The sequence below is a fragment of the Ips typographus genome, linkage group LG1 (genome assembly GCF_016097725.1).
Source record: "Ips typographus isolate SLU linkage group LG1, UJ_Ityp_2.0, whole genome shotgun sequence".
NCBI lineage: Eukaryota > Metazoa > Arthropoda > Insecta > Coleoptera > Curculionidae > Ips > Ips typographus.
In genome coordinates, this window is record NC_138422.1 from 22,105,938 (window position 1) to 22,117,529 (window position 11,592).

Here is an 11,592-nt window from a genome sequence, read left to right on the forward strand (position 1 = left end):
AACTTAGGGCAATGTTAACCACAAAAAAACATTGTCTTGGGGCAATTAATCAATTATTGGAAGATAAAAATAGGCAGCTGGTTCTTTTTTCAATTATTCTTAATTTGAAGGTCCTACAGTGCAGCTAGACCTTGAAATGAAGTCTCAAAGTAACTTTCAGCTTGCCTTTGCATCGTTTTTTGATATACAGGGTTTCATGAAGAAGAGGTAATATTTAAAATTTGTTATCTTTGTTAAATTTAATAATCATATATTTTTATAAATTTGATAATTTTGTTTATTTATAAATACATATACATATACAAATTACGAATTCATAACATAAAACAAAAATCCAAAACTTAGTCTAGGAGTGAGCATCCTAATTCTTCTTCGGATAAACTGGCATCACATTCATCATCATCACCAGAATCTTCATCGCTATCATCAGATGAACCAGTGTTAACAGTAAAAATAAGCTGGTCCACTGTATCATCAAAAATATGCTCTTTTTTTATGAGCTCCTCTTCTACTTTTTACATGCTGGCAAATGTCAAACCACTCTTTTTCAGACACCTCTTGAAATTTTTGTTTTGTTAAAGCTTCGGTATCAGACAATTTAAAGTGGTATTATGAGCTGCTACCCAATTTTTAACCAAAGCCCAAATTTTTTCTATTGGGTTTAATTCTGGATGGTAGGGTGGTAAACGCAACACAAGATGCCCATGTTGTTCTAACAGCCTATCTAAGTTATATTGTGGAGGAAATCTAAATTTATTTTCTTGTATGATTTGATACAGCTCTGGCTTGTTAAATGAGGATCTGCTGGGATTCCTTTTTCCACTAGCCAACTTAACATATCTCCTTTTTTAGTAGCCGTTGTAATATTTTTGTTAACAGTAACATTGTGGTAGGCTGCATTGTCTATAATAAGGACTGAGCGGTCAGGTAAATTAGGAAGCAATTGCTTTTTTACCCAAGTCATGAAATTCTCATGGTTCATATCATCATGATAATCTCCTGTTTTTAAACCTAAAAAAAAAAAAAAAAAAATCATAGTACAAAACATTATGTGTCTTAATGATGTGTAAAATGTGGTTAAACTTATTAATTACTTGTTATATAAACTTATTTTATTTAAGCAGGAGGAAGTACTTAAGTAGGTTTGAGGTGTACATAAATATTACCTGACTTAAATATAAGCAATCCATTTTCAATAAATCCTTTTTTCTCCACCTGCGTGCACTATTATAAGGCGTTGTCCTTTAGAAATTGGTTTTTTGTAAGCCTTTAAAACTTTCATCATACCATCCTTTGTCATGAATATGACTACTGTGAATGTATGTCTCATCTGTATATACAATATTGCGACCTTCTGAGCGGTATTGCACCAATTTTTTTAAAAAATTTATTCGTTTTAAGCGAATGTCATATGATTCACACAAGAATTTTCTTTTGTCTGGTGTCTTCTGCCACCTACAAAAGATAAAGTTATTTTGATGTACATGATTGCCAAGATGTAAAACATACTAAAATCCAATGTTCTTAAGCAATCGCCCTAAGCTGCTTACACTAATGGATTCAGTCAAGATTTGCTGGTCAATAATTTTTTGCAAAATACCTGTAAAGATAAAAAATAATCCATTTTAGTCTAAATTTTGTTGTTTTAAATTTTCAATTAACACATTATCAAGGTTTATACATATAGCAAACTAGGCTTACATTTAATTGTAAAAAACATGGTAAGTTCTGCTAGAAAAACTCTGAAGACTCTGTAGGTATACCTAATGTATTATAAACTTACCTTTTAATGTTGGAAGTTTTTTCTCAAGAATATAGAAATCATAAATAATTTCTCTGATTCTTTTGATTTCATCAGGTTTGATGTTATCCAATTTTAATTTTTTTAATCTGTCCCTTCTTTGTAGGAGTGTGAAATGATGAGCTTGGCCCTCCCCATTCAACATGTAGTGCTTCTCTAGATATCTTCTGCACAGTAGATCTAGACACCCCTGTAGCTGCTATAGTTCTCTCTCTAAAATGATATTTATTATATTATTCAACGTTTTCGTCGTTTTTAATCAAAGACAATACCTGTAGTTATTCAAAGGAATGGAAACTCCTTCTGCCTCCTTCTTCATAAATTCTAAGACGTTACTTACAATTTCACGCCCTTGGCTGTGTATCACAACACCTTTCTTCCCAATCTTTTTTTGGAGACATTATGACAAATTAACGATTTTTACTTATAACACGTGAACTCAAACTGCGACCATCAACAACACAACCAAAACACCAGACTAAAACGGAAACTAACCTAACCTAATTTTTAAACTCAACCTGTCCGCCACTACATTTTTTTTAAACTTGGCAACATCGTTTAGAGTGCCGGCTAGTAAAAGCATGTAAAAGGGTCCATCTGTCCCTGGCCGCACCCGCATTTGTTTTAATTGTGCCCAAGTAAAAAACCGTACTACGTTGCCAAGTGGCTTTTTGACCGCTTAAGAATTTATTTTCGGGAATATTTTAATAGGACGCCTCTGATTATATCTAATGCGACGGCAACTGTAGAAGGAGAAAGAAATAGTTTTTAAAAACTGCGTCATTGATGATGCGGTGGCCTTTTCTCATCTGAATCGAGCTCTACATTTCTCTATTATTATACACGCAAACCGGGAACGCCGAAAAAGAAGTTCTTTCTCCGATAAAGAATTCTGTTCACGTTTAATAGGAGAAAGAATATTTTTGTAAAGGCTGAGTAAGCCGACTATTTATGGGAATTAAAGACCGCATTCGGAATCTATCGAGGAATTAAGAGTTATTAATATTCTTATGGGATCCGGATGAACCGTTTTTGAACGTTCAGCTTTGTTATTGGAACGTGCTTAATGTCTTTGGAAATTCACTTCATTAAGACTTTATCTTCGAGGTATTTTCTTTAAGACCGTTCGAAAATGAGCGATGAATGGTAATTGAATTTTGTTAAAGTAATTATGAGGAGGATATATGGAAATAATTGATTTAAATTATTCTATAATATTCTGATTGGACTAACGGTTAAAGAAGGATCCTAAACTGATTCTCTATTACCAAGTCATAGACTAATCACTTTCTTAGATAGAGTTTCTTAAAAATAGCAGCTCAATTATTTTCTGTTAAGTCAGTTGACATTTATTTACGTGACATCATTGTCATTTTCAAACCGATTAGAATGGGACACTGTCAAAGGACATCGCAGAGTCCGTTCTAACTTCCTAATCGATTTATGTTGTTTTATGGCAATCTTCTGAATCTTTCCTGATTTACTTGAGGAGATAACTCAAAATAATGACATTCTATCGTGCCATTCATCATAAATCAAATAACAAAAGTTTCAGATTTTGGCAACCATCATCAGCTTTTAGGTTGTTTGTTCTGGGGTCGCCATATTATTTTTATACTTTAATAAATTTTATTTTTTTTGTATTGGATATGGTGAACAGTTAATTAAGTTCAGTCTATTTCATCATCTGACAGTTGTCACATAATCGTTCTTTTGCAAATGGCAATCACGTAGGCTAATGTCATTTTTCATTAACACACACATAGGGTCATTTTTGTAAAAACACAGTTTTCGTTATTATTACGAAATTGCAAGACTGAATCATAACATATGGTACATTATGGTAATCAGGAAAAAATTTCCAATTGCCCAGAACAAAATGAAAAGTTGATATTGGTAACTAAAAACGAAACGTTGGATATCAACATGATGCTTCCACATTGAAGAGGCGGAAATGTGGCAAGTGTCATTATTTTCAGTTATCTCAGCAGGACAAATTAGCAAAAAAATAAAAACTAATTTAGAAATGTATTATAGGTTAAATTTGCACCAAACCAAAACAGTATTGGTATATACTTTTTTTAGTGGCATTTCTACGCCTTCGTACAAAAGAGATGGACATGGAGAAATCCAAATGGTACGATAAAATACGAGATTGGCCTACATTCTCAGCACTAGGAGAAATATCTGTACTGACGTGACAGTTTTACGTGGTAGCACCACCGATTGACTAGAGTTACCATTTCCCAAGACCTACGAGTTGAAAAAGCAAAACTTCTCAACTGCAAACGAAATAAGCGTCCATAAACAGCTTTTCCAAAAAAAATAAGCAGAATTTAACCCCATTGTCAACATGGAATGAACTTGAATCATCCAGAGTTAAAACACCAAGAGATAATAAGCTAATGCCTAGTATACTTAAACTTATAAGAGAAAGGAAAACAACATTCAGAGATGCAACAGAGTACCGGGAGCTCAACAAGTACAGAAGGAAGTAATTAGTGATGGAAGATCCTATAATACCAAAACAATTGAACTTAAGTAACTCTAACATGAAAGTTCTTAAATCGAGACTTTGCTGTTAAAACGAAGGATGATAATTGACTGGAAGAGACAAAGTCTTTTATTCTAGTTGTGCTGAATCCTGATACTCAGAAAGTTACCGTTTGCAATGTTGGTTCAGAAGAAATTCCTTAAATAACAATAGAGGAACAAAATAAAATGTGAAATCCTAAAAATAGGCGGATACTCGTTGGCAATATCCCTGAAACATGGCACAACGTAAAACTTATTCTGCTTTTTGAAAAGGACAAGGTCACAGACATTGAAAATTATCGACCTATCAGTCTTCTGTCCCATTTTCCTTACAAACGGCCTGACAAGTAAATTGGATGCTTATCAACCAGTAGAGCATGCGGGATTTTGAAAGGGATACAGCACTATGGATCACTTACAGACCATTCAATGTTAGTAGAGAAGACAACAGAATATAATATACCACTTCATTTTGCCTTTATAGACTTTCGTAAGACATTTAACTCTGTTGAAACATGGGCTGTCCTGCATGCGTGGATGGAACAAGGAGAATATAAGATATATACAGAAGCGCTACCACAGGCGTGTTCACAAGGGTGACCCTATATCTACGAAACTGTTTACGTTGGCATTGGAGGACGTTTACAATACTACTTTGGAAAAATAAAGGTAAGGCTTTGCCGATAACATAGCGCTTATCAGCTCAGATATCCAGGAGCTTAAGAACATTCTAGGACAACTAAATGAAGCTGCAAGTAATGTCGAAATAAAAATGAACTTATCGAAAACAAAATAATGAGCAGAACTGAGAAATATATAAGAATAGCAGAATTAAATCAGCATACCATTCAAATTGGTCTTACCAATGTCAGTTCCCCTCAGACCTATAGTTTCCATTTGTGGTTCCTCTTGCCATCAGCGTTCTCCTTGGCTAATGACATCATTGAGATCATTATCTCAAACAAAGTCCATCATATCATTATTCTCCATAAAAAGGCTGTTACAAAGCTCTGCTCACACTTAGAGACTATTCCTGAAACTGCCATTATGGTTTCATTTAATGTCTTTCTAGTTCAAGAACTGCTGTCTAGTTTTGAAATTGAGGTCCTTTTCAAGTTGAAAACTGACCAATCTTGGTGTCTTTAGTACTGGATCAGAACTTTGAGTAACTTTTGGTTGAGCCTTTCTCTGCTGCTAACTCGAAATGTTTAAATCCAAAATTGAATATTTCCTAGAGTCCTACCCGAGGTCCCACCACTTTCAAAAGAAAATACTGTGTAGTATGTAGTTAAGATGACAAGAGGAAGTATGTGGGTTTGTTGAAAATAAATACAGTTTGTAGGACTTCAACGTGATCATGTTTTAAAATAACCTCAAATTTATAGATTTTAGAGAACGCCTTTCTTCTACAAATACTTAGAGAATATAGGTATAAGGAAACGTGTCAAACTACAGTATCTTCACCGTTCTTCTTCATTATAAGTTATCATATAATTTTTTTTAAACGATGTTATATTGTGAGATTCGATTATGCTCGGGTTGTGCCTTTATGAAAGTCACGAAACCTAAGTACACTTATTAACATTTAACTAAACATTCTTAGAAGATACTGATAAGACCGCAACGCAAATGCCATCCTATTACGATCAACAGACAAAACCGATCAGCCTCTAACTTAATTAGCATTTTAATTATAAAATGCCTTCCCTCTTTTTGCTGTCTTTGTTTAACTAGCCGCATTTTAGATTCCCAATTAGAGATAGGTCGCCTCTTTCTGCGTGCTATCGTAATCAAAAACGATACCCATACGCATATGGATTGTCAGTCAATCGGACTTTTCTTTTTAAAGTACAGATTTAGTTAAAGGTAAACTTGATTAGCTAGACATTTGATTGGTTATCGGGATCGAAACGACCATTTACAACAGCCTATTAATAATGTACGCACACTAACGAGGCAACGCTCGTATATGCAATGCATTTCAGAAAACGTGCGCCAATAAATAATAATATATATATTTGTCAAATAATGCGTCCGGGAAATTCAATTTGAACGATAATTCAGAAATTTATTGTTCAGTATTTGTATGACTGCATACGATTGCTTGTCGGAGAGGGTAATTGTTTGCGTATTTGACGAGGCAAAAGGGTAAAGGGGGGTTTCAATTTACGAACCTGGCTTTTTATACACATATGTTTTTGTTTTCGCTAAAATTGGTTTGTGTTTTTTACGATGTTATTTTAATTTAAATAAATTTTGAATTATAAGAATTGTTGGGTGCGACAAAATAAATGGATTTTGGATGAAGAGGATTTTGAAATATCGACCTATATTATACTATATTAAGAGTGAAAAGTACGGATTTGTACTCGAAATACGTTGTACTTACTAGGATCTGGGCTACGTTCACAAAGCAGGTGATCAGGAGTTTCTCTCCTCATCCCAACAAATCGTATTTTTGTTTTTCCATGATAAGGGGTTAGGGAATACTTAACCTATGCATCCCTGCGGCATTGATGATTAAGCGACACAGGATGTGTGGGACTCCGGTCAAGCCGACCCACTAACTCTAAACTCCTTTCCCTTTCGTATCCTATCTCTTCCACAGACGAAGATGGTATACTCGTTTGAGTTCTGCTCTCCTTCTAATGGGTATCAAGTCATTGGCGCCGTATTTGATATTGTCTTTCTTCTTTTTCTTTCTTAATCATGATATCCATAAACATATCGTGTCCAAAGTTCCACTTTTTGATAGTTTTCACCATCTACCACCTACTTTTCCAACCTTCCATCACGCGGTTCTGACCGCTTCCTGACCAAGATTATCATCCTCTTGCAATTGTTGCAAAAGGTCAGTAGAGAAGGTCCTATATGCTCACGCAACTCTTAACAGCATCCTCCGTTGTGCTTATTTCAGGATTTTTCTGTAATTTAATCCCAACAGAATCTGCAGTCTCGTAGTTGATAGACCACATCTATCAACCATCAACTCAATAGAGATGGTATATCAGCCGACAGTGTCCTGAAAAGAAACTTGTGATTGAGTGTAGGTTTCTTTAGTTTAAAGTTACAAATTATTTACACCTTTCCCGGTTGTACACGTAACCTCCAAGAAGTTTCTTGTAGTGCGCCAATCCAGTGATGTATTGCTCCCAGAGCTTGGTCATTTCTTCAATTTCAACTCATGTTTAGAGGTGTGATCCCTTAAGCCACAGAAGGGTTTTGGTCCTGTAAAGAGTCACGACCCCTTTTTAAGCAAGAATGTTTGCTTTTTCATTTCCCTCAATTCCTCTCTGTCCTGGAACTCAGAGCAAGATGACTATATTACAGGTGTGGTAAATCCAAAACCGACCATAGGAAAACCGTGTAACGGACAGAGAAACGTAGATAATTGCATGCGCGGAACAAAGACAGAAAACGAAAAAAATATCAAGTAGGCCATATTTTCAGTGCGCTGTTGCCAAAATCCAATACCGTCGACAAAATTAATTTTGTTCTTTGATTATTCTGAAGCGAGTTGTGTCAGGGATTACTCAAATGTACACTAACAAACACTACTTTATTGTTGAATAGTAAACTTAATAAAATACCAATTAGAGTAACAAAAAAAATTAATTTTGTCTACGGTATTGGACTTTGGCAACAGCGCACTGAAAATATGGCCTGGACTTGATATTTTTTTCGTTTTCTGTCTTTGTCCCGCGCATGCAATTATCTACGTTTCTCTGTCCGTTACATGGTTTTCCTATGGTCGGTTTTGGATTTACCACACCTGTATATGCCTGGTTCATTGAGTTTGCTTAGACATTCCCATACCATTTAAGAGCTGACTATGGTTGAGTCAGCGCTGCTTGACTATCGGTCAAAATTGCATTCTCCTGCTTGTAATAGCCTTTGTCAATGCTGAACTGAGCACATCTTTCTATTGTGCGAATTTCCGTCTGAAAGATCCTGGGAAATTTTTCCATTTGCTGTATTTAGTTCTTGGCCCAAACCCTTGGCTCCTGTTCCCTTGTTGCTTAAATTTGTGAAAAATATACCATCAAAGTTCTATTTCCTGATAGCTTCATCTTTCAGATACGTCAAATATGGAATGCTTTTCAATAGAGATGTTCAAGCTCTACTACTTACCAGCCATTCCCTCTCCAACTCGGTTCTTAGCCATTCTAAACAAAGTTGCCCCATCGGCTTACGCTATGTTAAGGGTATTCCTAGCAGTAGCTTGTTTTAGGTTAAAACCAGCTATCTGATCAGTTCAAAAGGAAGTTAAATTCTCTAACTGTTCTTGCTAACGTGCATCACATAGAACAAAAACTAGACGCCATAAAGCTTGTTAAAAAATGTCCCCAGTTTGTCCGGTTTCAAAATGAATTAATAACCAATAGGTCATCATTAGCACGTCGTTTTGCCAGCACCTGTTCATCTATAAATCTTTTAATAACTAAAATTCCATAAAACAGGAAAATGCATCAAATCCACAATAATTAACCGTATACTTCATCGATCGTTAAAACAACTCTCTTTTTTCTGTCATCATCGCGTACCTAAAAAGGAACGAATCTAATAAGGAGTGGAAACGTCATTAACTAGTAATAACGGCAGGCCAATTATAATCTGCGATTTGCAAGCCAAACGAAATTTATCTTCATTGATAAATAGACCGGGACGGGTTCTTGTTTGATTTAATAATCCTGATTAACATTCTTACTTCTGGTTTGAGGCAAAAAGTTTAGGTAAAAAGTATGGTGTTAAGATGCGGTTAAAGTTAATTGCGTCGTAAGGTTTTAAGACATAATATGCAAATATGTGTTATTTTAATGAATTGAAATATGCTTTAAAAAAATTAAAATGTGAAAAAGTTGATATCCATGCATTCCGTCTAACTGAACTGACAATAAACAGAAAAGAGATAGGGCACATGTCCCTTTCCATGTCACAGATATATGGTCTACCAAATGGAGGGGCATTGGAGAATCATGGAATTATTATTCTGTTAATTACATTATGCTGTTCTGTCATTATTTTGTTATTCTTGAATCATTAAACTGCCACATCTTATTCACTACATTTTAACCAAACATTCATTAACTAACCAAACAATCTAGTCTAGTCTACACCACTGATTCGATAAATTCGGATGGCCCTTATTCGTAGCATTTGCTTGAGATAGCAAAACTGAACACAAAATTGCAAATTGAGCCTTTTATAAAACCAGATACTAAGTATGTTTCTTTTCTGTAAAAACTTTCGTCCCCTTTAATAAAACTAGCAAATTTACTAAACTAATATCTTTCGATAGAATCACTTGTCTTGTCTAACTTTGAGTTGGTTTTGCACCGAAATTTGCATCGCAAACTTTCGAAAAGTTTTCTAAACTTGACATCAGCACGTTGTTGTATTAAATTGTGCTAATGTGGAAACTCTGGAAACCACCATTCATAAAAGTGAAATATTTACGAAAAACTTTTGTATTGCACCTGAAAGTAGAATCATTTCAGTATAAATGATGGTCAAAAGGGTCTGCAAAAGAACGTTTTCAGAAACGCTTTTAAAAATTAAAGGTTGAGCTAAGAGATTAGAAGATTCCAGAAGATTTAGAAGTGTTGTAGTATGAAGAAAGAAAATACCGTAAAGACAGATGATTTTTAAGAAAATAGTCTTCCCAGAATCCTGTGTCAGGATCTACTATTTTCTCTCCATATTTTATTGATGGCTTCGAAACTACACTAACCCATTATAATTTACGCTTTTCCTGACAATATCTCATAACATTTTTTGCTTCTACTTTATGTTTTAATGGCTTGTCTCCTTTGCTTATCCTTGTATACATGATATTCTCCTTCAGGCAACTTTGCCATATCACTTTCAAAGTTCATCCAAATGATATATGGTTTGTAGCTGACGCTTAGGCATTCAGATTTCTGTCACTTATAGGAACATATCACATGCATTAGCGTGGGATAAATCCGCAAACGTAACGTTTCAGAAAAATCAATATAGTAATCTGCATAGTGACAGTCGAAGAAAACCGTATGCACCGTCTAATTACGCGAGTACTAATTAATTCTAGAAATTTCATTTAGTGACACTGGTTCGGGCATATTACGTTTACATAACCGGTGAATATTAAAGCCCCCAGATCAATCTGACTAGAATTTAATTAAGTCAGGTTTAATTTCGAATCAGACTGATGGAAAAATCGCGTGCTCTAGGAGCTGCTAATAATGCCCCGAGGGAGCCAAAGAAGGAACTGAGACGAAACAGGCTGGATAACATGGGATAAATCCGAATTCGCGTGCATCGATTACTACAGAAACCCGAAGAATTGATATTCTACTCGATGCTATCTCGAGCAAATGCACTTCACCAATAAGGGCCATCCGAATTTATCGAATCAGTGGTGTAGACTAGACTAGATTGTCTGGTTAGTTAATGTGAATGAGATGTGGCAGTTTAATGATTCACAGAACACCAAAACAATTACAGAACATCATAATGTAATTAACTGAATAATGATTCCATGATTCTCCAATGTTCCTCCATTTGGTACACCATTGTACCTGTGACATGGAAAGGGACATGTGCCCTATCACCGCCCTCTGTACAAGAAAGCCTAGAATGTCACTTTTAATGGCGGCGTTATCGGATTTTTTTTTGTACACAAACCTATGGAGATGCAGTAGAAAATATGTTTTTTTTTTATTTTTTCGTGTAGTTGATTAGAAGTTGTGAGTGAAAAATCAAAGAACGCTTCATTCCTGATCCAGCTATGTATAGATATGGCTTTTTATACCCAATAAAGTCCAGCCAAAGCAAGTTTGGTTAGAACCCTTTGTCTTGGAAAGTACAACAAACTAATGTAAAAACTGCTCAATCAAAGAAAATTTGGAAATTCTTGAATCTAGGTAAGCAAAACTGGTAAATGGGTTTATATTATTACCAAGACCTTTCTTTTAAAATGTAAATGTGCCAATGGAACTTCTAAAAGCTGTCCTGTTTCTTCAGAGTAAACCTTTGTTGCTCTCAAAATGCAGGCGGCCTCAAAATGTAACTCACATAAGTCACATACCAATGTATGTAAGAGGCAATAAGTTTACTGAATGAGAAAGCATATTGTACTTACCACTGAGTATTGTGTTGGAGTAAAATCATTCCACTTCAAAGCTTTCAACCACTGTTGGGTTCGAGCAAGGTCTTTTGGAAAGTAAAAGACTGACACTTTTGGGCCTTTCACCAAATTGCTTTTAGAAATTTGG

General features: G+C 35.1%; 1 pseudogene across 1 annotated transcript; it reads right to left on the reverse strand.

Annotated features, from left to right (window-relative positions):
• Positions 1–530: 530 nt before the first annotated feature.
• LOC145732058 (uncharacterized) lies at positions 531–2,192 on the reverse strand (annotated as a pseudogene). The gene is made up of 5 exons (XR_014178936.1): positions 2,074–2,192; positions 1,784–2,014; positions 1,510–1,600; positions 1,167–1,455; positions 531–1,011 (listed from the first exon to the last, which is right to left on the reverse strand). The product of XR_014178936.1 is annotated as an uncharacterized LOC145732058 (transcript).
• Positions 2,193–11,592: the final 9,400 nt, after the last annotated feature.